General features: G+C 41.2%; 1 pseudogene; it reads left to right on the top strand.

Annotated features, from left to right (window-relative positions):
- Positions 1-10,736: 10,736 nt before the first annotated feature.
- Positions 10,737-13,431, top strand: LOC115169276 (piggyBac transposable element-derived protein 4-like; annotated as a pseudogene).
- The last annotated feature ends 5,288 nt before the right edge of the window (positions 13,432-18,719 follow it).

Raw genomic sequence — 18,719 nt, 5'->3', positions numbered from 1 at the left:
ATAAAAAATGTTGGAATAAAGATTAATGTTGTGTGATTTTTGTTGTGTGCATTCAAACAACCGTACTACCCTTGTACTGCATGTACATTTGAATATATTATCCTTTAGTAGAACACAATGTTAACTCCTCACCCTCTACAAAAATAAAACATTTTGGACTGACTTTTGTATTTTTCATTATGAAACCTTTGATCCTTCATTAAATATTCTTCAATCATTTCTCCCAGATTTAAAATAACTGAAATAGAGACTGTAGATGTCATTGCAAGTGTAGTAAATGTAATTCATTCACAATGGGCAGTGAAAAGGAAGCTTGAGAAGTTTCCATTAATTTGACGGAAGTTTGTGTTTTGTTTTCTTCCTTTTGGTGAGATATAATTGGTTCTTAGTACACAGTAAGTAATCTGTAAGGACGACTACTGCTATACACACATTGTGTCCTGTCGAGATGTTTACACCAGGGAATGTTGATATATTTTAGGGGGGAATTCTGACCCGAGTTAAGCTTGTGTAAATAGAATGTAATTACCTTTTTATGCATATACACTACCTGTCAAAAGTATGGACACACTTACTCATTCCAGGGTTTTTCTTTATTTTTACTATTTTCTACATTGTAGAATAATAGTGAATACATCAAAACTATGAAAAAACATGTAATCATTTAGTAACCAAAAAAGTGTTAAACAAATCAAAATATATTTTAGGTTCTTCAAAGTTGCCACCCTTTGTCTTGATGACACTATTGGCATTCTCTCAACCTTCATGAGGTAGTCACCTGGAATGCATTTCAATTAGGTGTGCATTTTTTGAAAATGTAATGTATTGTTTTAAAAATGTACAAATAAAATGAAATGTATATATAGTGTCATGTTGATTTGTTTTAGCTGTTGGTGATAATTCCCCAAGTGTTAATACATTTGTGTTTACATCATTAAGCTTTATGTGTTATGAATGACTAAAGGCATCAGACTTTATAGTAAGTACAGTGTCATATGATAAGACATTTATGTTATAAATGACAACATTTAGTACATTTTATTTAACCCTTATTTAACTAGGCAAGTCAGTTAAGAACAAATTCTTATTTACAATGACGGCCTACCGGGGAACAGTGGGTTAACTGCCTTGTTCAGGGGCAGAACGACAGATTTTTACCTTGTCAGCTCAGGGATTCAATCCAGCAACCTTTTGGTTACTGGCACAACACTCTAACCACTAGGCTACCTGCCACCCCAAAGGGATCAGACTTTAAATGAAGTACAACGCCATGCGATATAGAGTCTATGGACGTGTTATGAATGACTGATGGTGTCTCATTTCAAACGAAGTATTACAGGACACTACATAAAGTGTCAATAAATAGGTTATTAACATTCTGCTGATTTGTGAAGGTTATTTCATGATCCACAGTTTACTGTAGGGTGTGAGATGTATTTAAATGGATTGATGGACCTCCAAAGCTTGCGTTTGTGTGGGGGTGTTTGTCAGAGCCAAGATGATTTGGAGTAGTCCAACCTGAGACTACTGCACCAGGCATTCCTCTTCTGTTCCCATGCTGGAGACAAGGGCTTGATTACAACCTTTTATAATGGTGCCAACATTTTGTGGTTGATCTTTCAGCGGGGGAGTGGGTGAATGTGTCAAAGTGCTCTGTTGTTTCCACCAAGTCAGCCCCCAAACAATTTGATTTGCTGGTTTTAGACATTAAGCTTTCAAATATCTCTTTGTTGACTGTTGCTGACTGTTATCGTCCACCATCAGAAACGGCCTGTACCCTACACTAAGTCTGAATTTTTCCTGTTGGTTGACCTAAACCAGGACATGCTTAAAATTCCCTTCTGGATATGATCCTTCATCTCAATTTCCACCTAAAATGACATACCCAAATCTAACTGCCTGTAGTGCAGGACCTGAAGCAAGGATATGCTTATTCTTGATACTATTTCAAATGAAACACTTTTAAGTTTGTGGAGATGTGAAAATAATGTAGGATAATAACACAATAGATCTGGTAAAAGATAAAACAAACAATGTAGTTTCCCTACATAAAAGGTACTAAACACGAGACGAGAACGCTGATCCAATGCCTAACAACACAGATGTGAACTATTTAAGATAAGGGCCAAATTAGCAGCAAACACTGATCTAATGTCATAAGTGCACAAACCACACACAAAGTGAAAAAAATATTTACACACTATCGGCAATTAGAGTATTTAGAACACCCACAGTCTACACAAGATTATGCTGCTGATGCCAAGTCCCACAGCAGTCTCTTTCTGCTGTGAAGCAGAGGGTAACAGCGCAAGTAGTACAGGGGATGGGAGATGTCTTGAGGCACAGAGTACAATGACGCCTACCTCTTTTGGCCCTGAGGCACATTCAGGTCTGCAGTTATGCATTGTGGAGCCAGAGATAGCAGCAGGGGTCAGACTGGAGGAACCAGTTCCTACGTTTGAATGAGTGAGGGATGGAGGACTTGATTGTGGTCTATTTGGAGTTGGCTCCCAGAGGTCATCCGAGTCTCTACCTCTATTGAGAATTAAAAAAGTTTACTATTACTTATTTTATTTAACCTTTATTTTAGCAGGGAGTGAGCCCTGCATCAATATTTTTACGGATGAGCCCTGCATCAATACATCAAATACACAACAAATATCTATAAACATATATTATATAGAGTATTGGGAACACAATAATTCACTATAATGAAATATGTTAATTAACCAATAGCCAACATAACATACACATAGGCTATGCTAATACATGGTATGGCTCATGTCTATATATATATATATATATATATATATATATATATATACTGCTCAAAACAATAAAGGGAACACTTAAACAACACAATGTAACTCCAAGTCAATCACACTTCTGTGAAATCAAACTGTCCACTTAGGAAGCAACACTGATTGACAATAAATTTCACATGCTGTTGTGCAAATGGAATAGGCAACAGGTGGAAATTATAGGCAATTAGCAAGACACCCCCAATAAAGGAGTGGTTCTGCAGGTGGTAACCACAGACCACTTCTCAGTTCCTATGCTTCCTGGCTGATGTTTTGGTCACTTTTGAATGCTGGCGGTGCTTTCACTCTAGTGGTAGCATGAGACGGAGTCTACAACCCACACAAGTGGCTCAGGTAGTGCAGCTCATCCAGGATGGCACATCAATGCGAGCTGTGGCAAGAAGGTTTGCTGTGTCTGTCAGCATAGTGTCCAGAGCATGGAGGCACTTCCAGGAGACAGGCCAGTACATCAGGAGACGTGGAGGAGGCCGTAGGAGGGCAACAACCCAGAAGCAGGACCGCTACCTCCGCCTTTGTGCAAGGAGGAGCAGGAGGAGCACTCCCAGAGCCCTGCAAAATGACTTCCAGCAGGCCACAAATGTGCATGTGTCTGCTCAAACGTTCAGAAACAGACTCCATGAGGGTGGTATGAGGGCCCGACGTCCACAGGTGGGGGTTGTGCTTACAGCCCAACACCGTGCAGGACGTTTGGCATTTGGCAGAGAACACCAGGATTGGCAAATTCGCCACTGGCGCCCTGTGCTCTTCACAGATGAAGCAGGTTCACACTGAGCACATGTGACAGACGTGACAGAGTCTGGAGACGCCGTGGAGAACGTTCTGCTGCCTGCAACATCCTCCAGCATGACCGGTTTGGCGGTGGGTCAGTCATGGTGTGGGGTGGCATTTCTTTGGGGGGCCGCACAGCCCTCCATGTGCTCGCCAGAGGTAGCCTGACTGCCATTAGGTACCGAGATGAGATCCTCAGACCCCTTGTGAGACCATATGCTGGTGCGGTTGGCCCTGGGTTCCTCCTAATGCAAGACAATGCTAGACCTCATGTGGCTGGAGTGTGTCAGCAATTCCTGCAAGAGGAAGGCATTGATGCTATGGACTGGCCCGCCCGATCCCCAGACCTGAATCCAATTGAGCACATCTGGGACATCATGTCTCGCTCCATCCACCAACGCCACGTTGCACCACAGACTGTCCAGGAGTTGGCGGATGCTTTAGTCCAGGTCTGGGAGGAGATCCCTCAGGAGACCATCCGCCACCTCATCAGGAGTATGCCCAGGCGTTGTAGGGAGGTCATACAGGCACGTGGAGGCCACACACACTACTGAGCCTCATTTTGACTTGTTTTAAGGACATTACATCAAAGTTGGATCAGCCTGTAGTGTGGTTTTCCACTTTAATTTTGACTGTGACTCCAAATCCAGACCTCCATGGGTTGATAAATTGGATTTCCATTGATTATGTTTGTGTGATTTTGTTGTCAGCACATTCAACTATGTAAAGAAAAAAGTATTTAATAAGATTAGTTCATTCATTCAGATCTAGGATGTGTTATTTTAGTGTTCCCTTTATTTTTTTGAGCAGTGTATATAAATCAAAGAAAAATATCTCAAATGAATATGCAACCATTTAAACAACTGCATAATCATGAGAAGCAAAAACATATTTTACTTACTGATCTAAAAGGGATCATACTGATCTAAAAGTTTTTTCCTTCCAAAAACATTTATTCTGCATTGGAATCAAAACTGTGCTCTCTCAGAGTCCTCATTCATTTGTTCTGTTTCACTCTCCCAGTCAATTTCTGCAATAATCTCATCCAAATTTTAATACTTGGACTTCGATTTAGTTTTTCCACTCTGTAGACATGTTTTACTTTTGCAGTTTAGAGAAAGTTTGTATAAGAGAATGAACCGCTGCGTAACTTAAACTACGGTGCGTCCTTTTTGCTTTCCCCCTCAGAATGAACACTGTTGCGCACAGCTATAGTTGATGGCTGTTTGTCGTACAAAGGGTGTTCACATACTACTGTAAACTCCAGGTCATTGGCTATCTAGCTAGATATGTTTCAAAATGATAGGTGGTCATTGGACCAAGACACTGTCAATCAAGTGAACACCGCTCGTTTCTATTTTGATTAATGATGGCTGAACTAGAATGTAGAATGGTTGCCTTCTAGAGTGTCTAGGATTGCACTGAAACTGAACTTGACCGGGTTAAGCAACATTTTGTGGATTTCAACTGTTGCAATTTGAAAGAGTCGGAATTCATGCAAAACGTTGTATTCAACATGGGTCATGTTAGGATATAAAAAATGTCCTCTTTTCAGTTTACTGCAGCTAGCGACTGGAACGAGCTGCAAAAAACACTCAAACTGATCAGTCTCTTCATTCAAAGACTCAATCATGGACACTTTTACTAGCCTATTGAATAACATTGTAGAATAGGCCTGTGCATAAAATGCATTTTCCAATTGCAACGTCTGCCTATGCTCACACATATTGTCTCAAGAAAATGTTACATTTTTAATACCCTCAAACACCAAGTTAGATATATCTAATTTCAAAATAGGCCATCATCATTGTCATTCGTGAATGTAATTCTTCATGTTTTACCGGTGAAATGTCCAAACTGCATGCCAATCATTTGATCTCAATGAGTTTCATGGGAATATGAATTTAGAACTTCTTGAATTACTGTTTCGTGAGTGAATTAAAGCAGATGGTGTTAACTATTAGCCTTTCTTGTAGGCCTATTTTGTTTCAATCAAAGCATACACTGAGTATATAAACATTAAGAACATCTACTCTTTCCATGACAAAGACTGTCCAGGTGAATCCAAGTGAAAGCTATGATCCCTTATTAATGTCAGTTGCTAAATTCACTTCAATCAGTGTAGCTGAAGGGGAGGAGACAGGTTAATGAAGGATTTTAAGCCGCGAGACAATTGAGACATGAATTGTGTATGTGTGTCATTCAGAGGGTGAATTGGCAAGACAAAATATTTTAGGCGGGAATTGTATCCCCTCCTCTAGGTGAGGTTATCTGGGAATCTCTATGAAGTGACTACCTCACATCCTCTCTACTCGCCTCCGTCTCAAAACTCATTGGAGGAAAAGGTCAGAGGGGCGGGACCTCTGGTGTTCTCATCCAATGGGTTTTGAGAAGGAGGCAAAGTGAGATGAGGTGAGGAGTATGGAAACGGGTGCAACTTAGGGTTTAGAAGTGGGGGGGGCATAGTTTGTATTTTTACACTCCAAAACAGCTTACCGGACCGCTTGGAGACGTCCAAATGGTGCTAAAGCACACAGTTGCCTCATTTTGAATTACACTCAAATTATAAAACTGTGGGGGGGGGACAATGTTGCACCCCTGAGTATGCAATTGAGATTCTCCAATGGACATAGGCTGCCTCTCACTTCTTGGGTACAGAGTTGCCTGCCGGTATCTGTAAATCCAGTAGCTTTGTTTTGGAGAAAGTTACAGTACAGCCAAACCAAAAAATGCCAAGGTACAGGTGCCTAATCTCTGGATACAAGATACCCAGGCCAACTCTTTTTTTCTTCCCGCAGGTGTTAGACAAGTTGGACCTTTTCAAAAGTAATCACGTGCCATGCTCATTTCACCAAAGAGAGCTTTGAAAATGCGTTCCAGCAATTTCTATAAACAACAATATCCCATGAACAAATATACACACACTTAAATGTTATTTTTTTTAAACACACACACACACACACACAGACACACACACACACACACACACACACACACACACACTTGTGCCATGTCAGAGGACACCTGAACAACCTATTGAGATGTGCCTTTGAAATAAAATCAAATTTTATTAGTCACATGGGTCGAATACAACAGGTGTAGACCTTACAGTGAAATGCTTACTTACGAGACCTTTTAACCAACAATGCAGTTTTAAAAAATAAAAATAACTAGTCATTAAAGAGCAGCAGTAAAATAACAATAGCGAGACTATATGCAGGAGGGTACTTTCTCTGACACCGCCTGGTATAGAGGTCCTGGATGGCAGGAAGCTTCGCCCCAGTGATGTACTGGGCCGTTCGCACTACCCTATGTAGTCTTTTATGTAAAAAAAAATTTATGCCTGTCCAAAATGTCGCTAGTTCGGCATGATCGGAGTCATCGTTTTTGGTGACAAAAATATATCTGCAATTTTTTGTGAAAATGGTTTTAAAATGTTTTTATAGGCCTGTCCAGAATGTCGATAGTTCGGCATGACCGGGGTCACTGTTTTTGTGTCAAAAAATGAAACAAAAAATCTGAGTTTTTTTTGTGAAAATGGTTCTAAAATGTTTTTTTTATGCCTGTTCAAAATGTCGCTAGTTCGGCATGATCGGAGTCATTGTTTTTGGTGACAAAAATAGAAATCTGCAATTTTTTGTGAAAATGGTTTTAAAACATTTTTTTAGGCCTGTCCAGAATGTCGCTAGTTCGGCATGTCCGGGGTCACTGTTTTTGTGTCACGAAAATGAAAAAAAAAATATCTACAATTTTTTGTGAAAATGGTTTAAAAATGTTTTTTAAGGCCTGTCCAAAATGTCGCTAGTTCGGCATGATCGGAGTCATGGTTTTTGGTGAAAAAAATAGAAATCTGCAATTTTTTGTGAAAATGGTTTTAAAATGTTTTTTTTAGGCCTGTCCAGAATGTCGCTAGTTCAGCATGACCGGGGTCACTGTTTTTGTGTCACGAAACTGAAAAAAAAAAACTGCAATTTTTTGTGAAAATGGTTTTAAAATGTTTTTTTTAGGCCTGTCCAGAATGTCGCTAGTTCGGCATGACCGGGGTCACTGTTTTTGTGTCACGAATATGAAAAAAAAAATCTGCAATTTTTTGTGAAAATGGCATTAAAATGTTTTTTTTAGGCCTGTCCAGAATGTCGCTAGTTCGGCATGACCGGGGTCACTGTTTTTGCGTCACGAAAATGAAAAAAAAAATCTGCAATTTTTTTGTGGAAATGGTTTAAAAAAAAATGTAGGCCTGTCCAGAATGTCGCTTTTTCGGTATGATCGGAGTCATCGTTTTTAGGGACAAAAAAAATATCTGCATTTTTTGTGAAAATGGTTTTAAAATGTTTTTATAGGCCTGTCCAGAATGTCGATAGTTCGGCATGACTGGGGTCACTGTTTTTGTGTCAAAAAATGAAAAAAAAAAATCTGAGTTTTTTTTGTGAAAATGGTTCTAAAATGTTTTTTTTATGCCTGTTCAAAATGTCGCTAGTTCGGCATGATCGGAGTCATTGTTTTTGGTGACAAAAATAGAAATCTGCAATTTTTTTGAAAATGGTTTTAAAATGTTTTTTTTAGGCCTGTCCAGAATGTCGCTAGTTCGGCATGACCGGGGTCACTGTTTTTGTGTCACGAAAATCAAAAACAAAAAATCTGCAATTTTTTGTGAAAATGGTTTTAAAACATTTTTTTAGGCCTGTCCAGAATGTCGCTAGTTCGGCATGTCCGGGGTCACTGTTTTTGTGTCACGAAAATGAAAAAAAAAATATCTACAATTTTTTGTGAAAATGGTTTAAAAATGTTTTTTAAGGCCTGTCCAAAATGTCGCTAGTTCGGCATGATCGGAGTCATGGTTTTTGGTGAAAAAAATAGAAATCTGCAATTTTTTGTGAAAATGGTTTTAAAATGTTTTTTTAGGCCTGTCCAGAATGTCGCTAGTTCAGCATGACCGGGGTCACTGTTTTTGTGTCACGAAACTGAAAAAAAAAAACTGCAATTTTTTGTGAAAATGGTTTTAAAATGTTTTTTTTAGGCCTGTCCAGAATGTCGCTAGTTTGGCATGACCGGGGTCACTGTTTTTGCGTCACGAAAATGAAAAAAAAAATCTGCAATTTTTTTGTGGAAATGGTTTAAAAAAAAATGTAGGCCTGTCCAGAATGTCGCTTTTTCGGTATGATCGGAGTCATCGTTTTTAGGGACAAAAAAAATATCTGCATTTTTTGTGAAAATGGTTTTAAAATGTTTTTATAGGCCTGTCCAGAATGTCGATAGTTCGGCATGACCGGGGTCACTGTTTTTGTGTCAAAAAATGAAAAAAAAAATCTGAGCTTTTTTTGTGAAAATGGTTCTAAAATGTTTTTTTTATGCCTGTTCAAAATGTCGCTAGTTTGGCATGATCGGAGTCATCGTTTTTGGTGACAAAAATAGAAATCTGCAATTTTTTGTGAAAATGGTTTTAAAATGTTTTTTTTAGGCCTGTCCAGAATGTCGCTAGTTCGGCATGTCCGGGGTCACTGTTTTTGTGTCATGAAAATGAAAAAAAAAAATATCTGCAATTTTTTGTGAAAATGGTTTTAAAATGTTTTTTTTAGGCCTGTCCAGAATGTCGATAGTTCGGCATGACCGGGGTCACTGTTTTTGTGTCACGAAAATGAAAAACAAAAAATCTGAGTTTTTTTTGTGAAAATGGTTCTAAAATGTTTTTTTTCTGCCTGTCCAAAATGTCGCTAGTTCGGCATGATCGGAGTCATCGTTTTTGGTGACAAAAATAGAAATCTGCAATTTTTTGTGAAAATGGTTTTAAAATGTTTTTTTTAGGCCTGTCCAGAATGTCGCTAGTTCGGCATGACCGGGGTCACTGTTTTTGTGTCACAAATATGAAAAAAAAATATCTGCATTTTTTTGTGAAAATGGTTTTAAAATGTTTTTATAGGCCTGTCCAGAATGTCGCTAGTTCGGCATGTCCGGGGTCACTGTTTTTGTGTCATGAAAATGAAAAAAAAAATATCTGCAATTTTTTGTGAAAATGGTTTTAAAATGTTTTTTTTAGGCCTGTCCAGAATGTCGATAGTTCGGCATGACCGGGGTCACTGTTTTTGTGTCACGAAAATGAAAAACAAAAAATCTGAGTTTTTTTTGTGAAAATGGTTCTAAAATGTTTTTTTTCTGCCTGTCCAAAATGTCGCTAGTTCGGCATGATCGGAGTCATCGTTTTTGGTGACAAAAATAGAAATCTGCAATTTTTTGTGAAAATGGTTTTAAAATGTTTTTTTTAGGCCTGTCCAGAATGTCGCTAGTTCGGCATGACCGGGGTCACTGTTTTTGTGTCACAAAAATGAAAAAAAAATATCTGCATTTTTTTGTGAAAATGGTTTTAAAATGTTTTTATAGGCCTGTCCAGAATGTCGCTAGTTCGGCATGTCCGGGGTCACTGTTTTTGTGTCATGAAAATGAAAAAAAAAATATCTGCAATTTTTTGTGAAAATGGTTTTAAAATGTTTTTTTTAGGCCTCTCCAGAATGTCGATAGTTCGGCATGACCGGGGTCACTGTTTTTGCGTCACGAAAATGAAAAAAAAAAATCAGCAATTTTTTGTGGAAATGGTTTAAAAAAAATTTTAGGCCTGTCCAGAATGTCGCTTTTTCGGTATGATCGGAGTCATCGTTTTTAGGGACAAAAAAAATATCTGCATTTTTTTGTGAAAATGGTTTTAAAATGTTTTTATAGGCCTGTCCAGAATGTCGATAGTTCGGCATGACCGGGGTCACTGTTTTTGTGTAAAAAAATGAAAAAAGAAATCTGAGTTTTTTTGTGAAAATGGTTCTAAAATGTTTTTTTTATGCCTGTTCAAAATGTCTCTAGTTCGGCATGATCGGAGTAATTGTTTTTGGTGACAAAAATAGAAATCTGCAATTTTTTGTGAAAATGGTTTAACCCTCCCGTTGTCGGGAGCGACCCGCCGGCTCGGCCACGCGTTAGGAGCCGTTCCCCCGCGTCCAGGCCCGGGTCAGAGAGACCCCCCCTCCCCCTGGCTGGGCCACGCGTTAGCCCTCCCGTTGTCCAGGCCGGGTCAGAGAGACCCCCCCCGGCTCGGCCACGCGTTAGCCCTCCCGTTGTCCAGGCCGGGTCAGAGAGACCCCGGGGGAAGCGTCAGCAACGCGTATGTTATATCCCCCCTCTGCAGTTGTCCGGGCCGGGTCAGAGAGACCCCGGGGGAAGCGTCAGCAACGCGTATGTTATATCCCCCTCTGCAGTTGTCAGGGCCGGGTCAGAGAGACCCCCCCGGCTCGGCCGCGCGTCAGCAATGCGTATGTCGTAACCCCCTCTGCAGTTGTCCGGGCCGGGTCAGAGCGACCCCCCGGGCCGGGCGCGGCGCGTCAGCGTGCAGTCGGCCGGCCGTAGAGAGGCTACTAATATTGTCAGGAAGAAGAAGAAGAAAAAGAAAGAGAAAACGAGGACGACGAGGACGACGATGAGGACGATGGTGAGGAATACGACCCCGCCGAACGCGAGGCCGCAGCCGGCGCCTCGCCGCGGTCCCGATTTCAGCGCGGCTCAGGTCCTGGAACAGATAGCCTCCAGCGTCGACCGAGAAGACGAAGACGACTTTTGCGATTCCGAAGAGGAGGACGTTTCGGAAGACGAAGACGGCGAGGAATACGACCCCGAACGTGACGAGGACGACTCGGCCTTGCGGTCGCGCTCTTCTTCTTCTTCTTCTTCTTCTTCTTCGGAGGAGGAGGAGGAGGAGGAAGAGCGAGAGGGAGAGCGAGAGGGAGAGCGAGACACGGCCGCCGCCCGAGAGCGAGACAGAGAGCCAGAGCCAGAGCGAGAGGACCCGGCGGCGGCGGCGGCGGCGGCCGTCCGAGGCCGAAGGGAGACGTTGCTGTCAAAAAACGGCAAAATCAAATGGTCCTCCCTGCCCCGCGCCGTCCGCCACCCCGGCCCCGCGGTGACGCCTGGCCCTACGGCCTACGCGGCGTCGCGCGCGCTCGACATCGAGTCCACCTTCCGGCTGTTTGTCACGCCGGCGATAGAAAGGATCGTCGTGGACATGACCAATCTGCAGGGGGTGAGAAAATACGGCGACGGCTGGCGACCCATGGACTCGGTCGACCTGCGCGCCTACCTAGGGCTGCTAATCCTAGCGGGCGTCTACAGGTCCCGGGGCGAGGCCGCGGCCAGCCTGTGGGACGCGGAGAGCGGCAGGACCGTGTTCCGAGCCACCATGCCGCTCAAGGTCTTTCACAAGTACTCGAGGCTGCTGCGATTCGACGACCGCCGGACGAGACCCGCGAGACTCGCCGCCGACAGACTGGCGGCCATAAGAGAGGTCTGGAACCTGTGGCAGGAGCGGCTGCCGGCCCTCTACAACCCGGGGTCCGACTTGATGGTGGACGAACAACTGGTCCCGTTCAGAGGTACCGCGTGCGTGCGTGTGTGTGGGTGTGTCTGTGCGTATCTGCTGTGAGTATCTGTGCGTATCTGTACGTACGTGTCCTATAGAGAGGTAGCGTCGGCGTGTAACGTAAACGCCGCGCGCCCCCCCAATGATGAGCCAGCGGTAGTATAGAGGGGTAGCGGCATCAGGAGCAGTAGCGTCATCGGCAGCAGTAGCATCGGCAGCAGCAGCGGTAGCGTCGGCAGCATCGGCAGTAGCATCGGCAGTAGCGTCGGCAGCAGCAGCAGCACGACGCTGCTAATCTCCTTCCTCTCGACCCGGGGTCTGACTTGACGGTGGACCAACAACTGGTCCCATTCAGAGGTACCGTCTGTGTATCTGTGTATCTGTGTATCTGTGTATCTGTGTATCTGTGTAGTATAGAGAGGTAGCGTCAGCGGCAGCATCGGCGGCGTGTAACATAAACGCCGCTCGCCCCCCCAATGATGAGCCAGCGGTAGTATAGAGGGGTAGCGTCAGCGTCATCATCATCATCATCATCATCATCATCAGCATCAGCAGCAGCAGCAGCATCAGCAGCAGTAGCATCAGCAGCATGACACCGCTTGATGAGCCAGCGGTAGTATAGAGAGTTAGCGTCAGCATCAGTGACGCCGCCGCCGCCGCCGCCACCGCTAATCTCCTTCCTCTCCCTCTCCCGAAAGGGCGCTGTCCTTTCCGACAGTACATCCCCAGCAAGCCGGCCAAATACGGCATCAAGTCGTGGGTGGCCTGCGACGCCAAGTCCAGCTACGCTTGGAAGATGCAAGTCTACACCGGTAAGGCGGCCGGCGGAGCCCCCGAGAAGAACCAGGGCGCCCGCGTCGTCCTCGATCTCACGCAGGGGCTGCCCGCTGGTCACAACGTCACCTGCGACAACTTCTTCACCTCCTACGAACTCGGCCAGCGGCTCCTCGAGAGGAACCTCACCGTGGTCGGCACGGTGCGAAAGAACAAGCCCGAGCTCCCTCCCGCGCTGCTCCAGTCAAAGGGCAGACAGGTCTCGTCCTCCAGGTTCGCCTTCACGCCCACCGCCACTCTGGTGTCCTACCTGGCAAAGAGAAATAAGAACGTGCTGCTCCTGAGCACGCTGCACACGGAGGCCGACGTCAGCGATCGCCGCGACCGGAAGCCGGCCCTCATCCTAGACTACAACCGCAACAAGGGCGGTTAGACAAGGTGGTCGGCACCTACAGCTGCAGACGGATGACTGCCCGCTGGCCCCTGGTCATCTTCCACAACATCCTCGACGTGTCCTCCTACAACGCCTTTGTCATATGCCGAGAGATCAAGCCCGACTGGATGCCTCGGAAGCGGAACAAGAGGAGGGTGTTCCTGGAGCAGCTGGGAAAGGCGCTTGTCAAGCCCTTGATACAAAGAAGGCAGCGTCTCCCCCGCACCGAAGCCGCGTCCGCCGTATTAGCGACATTCTGGACAGGCCTAAAAAAACATTTTAAAACCATTTTTTCAAAAAATTGCAGATTTCTATTTTTTTCCCTAAAAACGATGACTCCGATCATGCCGAACTAGCGACATTCTGGACTTGCCTAAAAAAATCATTTTAGAACCATTTCCACAAGAAAACGCTGATTTTTTTTCCTTCATTTTCTTGACACAAAAACAGTGACTCCGGTCATGCCGAATTAGCGACATTCTGGACAGGCCTAAAAAAACATTTTAAAAAACATTTTCACAAAAAATTGCAGATTTTTTTTCTCAATCTCGTGACACAAAAACAGTGACCCCGGTCATGCCGAACTAGCGACATTCTGGACAGGCCTAAAAACTTTTTAAAACCATTTTCACAAAAAATTGCAGATTTCTATTTTTGTCAACAAAAAGGATGACTCCGATCATGCCGAAATAGCGACATTCTGGACAGGCCTAAAAAACATTTTAAAACCATTTTCACAAAAAATTGCAGATTTTTTTTTTTCATTTTCGTGACACAAAAACAGTGACTCCGGTCATGCCGAATTAGCGACATTCTGGACAGGCCTAAAAAAACATTTTAAAACCATTTTCACAAAAAATTGCAGATTTTTTTTTCTCAATCTCGTGACACAAAAACAGTGACCCCGGTCATGCCGAACTAGCGACATTCTGGACAGGCCTAAAAACTTTTTAAAACCATTTTCAAAAAAAATTGCAGATTTCTATTTTTGTCAACAAAAAGGATGACTCCGATCATACCGAAATAGCGACATTCTGGACAGGCCTAAAAAACATTTTAAAACAATTTTCACAAAAAAGCGCAGATTTTATTTTTTCATTTTCTTGACACAAAAACAGTCACTCCGGTAATGCTGAACTAGTGACATTCTGGACAGGCCTAAAAAAAACATTTTAAAACCATTTTCACAAAAAATTGCAGATTTCTATTTTTGTCACCAAAAAGGATGACTCCGATCATGCCGAACTAGCTACATTCTGGACAGGCCTAAAAATATAACATTTTAAAACCATTTTCACCAAAAATTGCTGATTTTTTATTTTTTATTGTCGTTACACAAAAAAAGTGATTCCGGTCATGCCGAACTAGCGACATTCTGGACAGGCCGAAAAAAAAACATTTTAGAACCATTTTCACAAAGAAGCGCAGATTTTATTTTTTCCTTTTCTTGACACAAAAACAGTGACTCCGGTCATGCCGAACTAGCGACATTCTGGACAGGCCTAAAAAAAAAACATTTTAAAACCATTTTCACCAAAAAACACAGATTTTTTTTTCTTCATTTTCTTGACACAAAAACAGTGACTCCGGTCATGCCGAACTAGCGACATTCTGGACAGGCCTAAAAAACATTTTAAAACCATTTTCACAAAAAAATGCAGATTTCTATTTTTGTCACCAAAAACGATGACTCCGATCATGCCGAACTAGCGACATTCTGGACAGGCCGAAAAAAAACATTTTAGAACCATTTTCACAAAGAAGCGCAGATTTTATTTTTTCCTTTTCTTGACACAAAAACAGTGACTCCGGTCATGCCGAACTAGCGACATTCTGGACAGGCCTAAAAAAAAAACATTTTAAAACCATTTTCACCAAAAAACACAGATTTTTTTTCTTCATTTTCGTGACACAAAAACAGTGACCCCGGTCATGCCGAGCTAGCGACATTCTGGACAGGCCTAAAAAAACATTTTAAAACCATTTTCACAAAAAATTTCAGATTTTTTTTTTTCATTTTCGTGACACAAAAACAGTGACCCCTTTCATGCCGAACTAGCGACATTCTGGACAGGCCTTAAAAAACATTTTAAAACCATTTTCTCAAAAAATTGCAGATTTCTATTTTTTTCCCTAAAAACGATGACTCCGATCATGCCGAACTAGCGACATTCTGGACAGGCCTAAAAAACATTTTAAAAACAATTTCACAAAAAAGCGCAGATTTTATTTTTTCATTTTCTTGACACAAAAACAGTGACTCCGGTCATGCCGAATTAGCGACATTCTGGACAGGCCTAAAAAAACATTTTAAAACCATTTTCACCAAAAATTGCAGATTTTTTTTTTCTCAATCTCGTGACACAAAAACAGTCACTCCGGTAATGCTGAACTAGCGACATTCTGGACAGGCCTAAAAAAAACATTTTAAAACCATTTTCACAAAAAATTGCAGATTTCTATTTTTGTCACCAAAAAGGATGACTCCGATCATGCCGAACTAGCTACATTCTGGACAGGCCTAAAAATATAACATTTTAAACCATTTTCACCAAAAATTGCTGATTTTTTATTTTTTATTGTCGTTACACAAAAAAAGTGATTCCGGTCATGCCGAACTAGCGACATTCTGGACAGGCCTAAAAAAAACATTTTAAAACCATTTTCACAAAAAATTGCAGATTTCTATTTTTGTCAACAAAAAGGATGACTCCGATCATGCCGAAATAGCGACATTCTGGACAGGCCTAAAAAACATTTTAAAACCATTTTCACAAAAAAGCGCAGATTTTATATTTTCATTTTCTTGACACAAAAACAGTGACTCCGGTCATGCAGAATTAGCGACATTCTGGACAGGCCTAAAAAAACATTTTAAAACCATTTTCAAAAAAAAGCGCAGATTTTATTTTTTCATTTTCTTGACACAAAAACAGTGACTCCGGTCATGCCGAATTAGCGACATTCTGGACAGGCCTAAAAAAACATTTAAAACCATTTTCACAAAAAATTGCAGATTTTTTTTTCTCAATCTCGTGACACAAAAACAGTGACTCCGGTCATGCCAAACTAGCGACATTCTGGACAGGCCTAAAAAAAACATTTTAAAACAATTTTCACAAAAAATTGCAGATTTCTATTTTTGTCAACAAAAAGGATGACTCCGATCATGCCGAAATAGCGACATTCTGGACAGGACTAAAAAAAAAAACATTTTAAAACCATTTTCACCAAAAATTGCTGATTTTTTAGTTTTTATTGTCGTTACACAAAAAAAGTGATTCCGGTCATGCCGAACTAGCGACATTCTGGACATGCCTAAAAAAAAACATTTTAAAACCATTTTCTCAAAAAATTGCAGATTTCTATTTTTTTCCCTAAAAATGATGACTCCGATCATGACGAACTAGCGACATTCTGGACAGGCCTAAAAAAAACATTTTAGAACCATTTTCACAAAAAAAACGCAGATTTTTTTTTCTTCATTTTCTTGACACAAAAGCAGTGACTCCGGTCATGCCGAACTAGCGACATTCTGGACAGGCCTAAAGAAATATTTTAAAACCATTTTCACCAAAAATTGCAGTTTTTTTTTTCATATTCGTGACACAAAAACAGTGACCCCGGTCATGCCGAGCTAGCGACATTCTGGACAGGCCTAAAAAAACATTTTAAAACCATTTTCACCAAAAATTGCTGATTTTTTTTTCAATCTCGTGACACAAAAACAGTGACCCCGGTCATGCCGAACTAGCGACATTCTGGACAGGCCTAAAAAAATCATTTTAGAACCATTTTCACAAGAAAACGCTGATTTTTTTTTTTCATTTTCTTGACACAAAAACAGTCACTCCGGTCATGCCGAACTAGCGACATTCTGGACAGGCCAACAGAAATATTTTAAAACCATTTTCACAAAAAATTGCAGATTTTTTTTTTCATTTTCGTGACACAAAAACAGTGACCCCGGTCATGCCGAGCTAGCGACATTCTGGACAGGCCTAAAAAAATATTTTAAAACCATTTTCACAAAAAATTGCAGATTTCTATTTTTGTCACCAAAAACGATGACTCCGATCATGCCGAACTAGCTACATTCTGGACAGGCCTAAAAAAAAAACATTTTAAAACCATTTTCACCAAAAATTGCTGATTTTTTATTTTTTATTGTCGTTACACAAAAAAAAGTGATTCCGGTCATGCAGAACTAGCGACATTCTGGACAGGCCTAAAAAAAAACATTTTAAAACCATTTTCACAAAATATTGCAGATTTCTATTTTTGTCACCAAAATAGATTACTCCGATCATGCCGAACTAGCGACATTCTGGACAGGCCTAAAAAAAAACATTTTAGAACCATTTTCACAAAGAAGCGCAGATTTTATTTTTTCCTTTTCTTGACACAAAAACAGTGACTCCGGTCATGCCGAACTAGCGACATTCTGGACAGGCCTAAAAAAAAATTTTTAGAACCATTTTCACAAAAAAACGCAGATTTTTTTTCTTCATTTTCTTGACACAAAAACAGTGACTCCGGTCATGCCGAACTAGCGACATTCTGGACAGGCCTAAAGAAATATTTTAAAACCATTTTCACAAAAAAATGCAGATTTTTTTTTTTTCATTTTCGTTACACAAAAACAGTGACCCCGGTCATGCCGAGCTAGCGACATTCTGGACAGGCCTAAAAAAAAAACATTTTAAAACCATTTTCACAAAAAAATGCAGATTTTTTTTTTTCATTTTCTTGACACAAAAACAGTCACTCCGGTCATGCTGAACTAGCGACATTCTGGACAGGCCTAAAAAAAACATTTTAAAACCATTTTCACCAAAAAATGCTGATTTCTATTTTTGTCACCAAAAACGATGACTCCGATTATGCCGAACTAGCGACATTCTGGACAGGCCTAAAAAAACATTTTAAAACCATTTTCACCAAAAAATGCAGATTTTTTTTTTTCAATCTCGTGACACAAAAACATTGAACCCGGTCATGCCGAACTAGCGACATTCTGGACAGGCCTAAAAAAACATTTTAAAACCATTTTCACAAAAAAATTGCAGATTTCTATTTTTGTCACCAAAAACGATCAGTCCTATCATGCCGAACTAGCTACATTCTGGACAGGCCTAAAAAAAACATTTTAAAAACATTTTCACAAAAAATTGCAGATTTCTATTTTTTTCCCTAAAAATGATGACTCCGATCATGCCGAACTAGCGACATTCTGGACAGGCCTAAAAAAAACATTTTAGAACCATTTTCACCAAAAAACGACAATTTTTTTTTCTTCATTTTCTTGACACAAAAACAGTGACTCCGGTCATGCCGAACTAGCGACATTCTGGACAGGCCTAAAGAAAACTTTTAAAACCATTTTCACAAAAAATTGCAGATTTTTTTTTTTCATTTTCGTGACACAAAAACAGTGACCCCGGTCATGCCGAGCTAGCGACATTCTTGACAGGCCTAAAAAAACATTTTAAAACCATTTTCACAAAAAAATGCAGATTTTTTTTTTCAT

Source organism: Salmo trutta, chromosome 31 (assembly GCF_901001165.1).
Source record: "Salmo trutta chromosome 31, fSalTru1.1, whole genome shotgun sequence".
In the NCBI taxonomy this organism is placed as follows: Eukaryota; Metazoa; Chordata; class Actinopteri; order Salmoniformes; family Salmonidae; genus Salmo; species Salmo trutta.
Note: the sequence above shows the minus strand (reverse complement) of the source record. Positions and strands in the feature narration are given on the sequence as shown.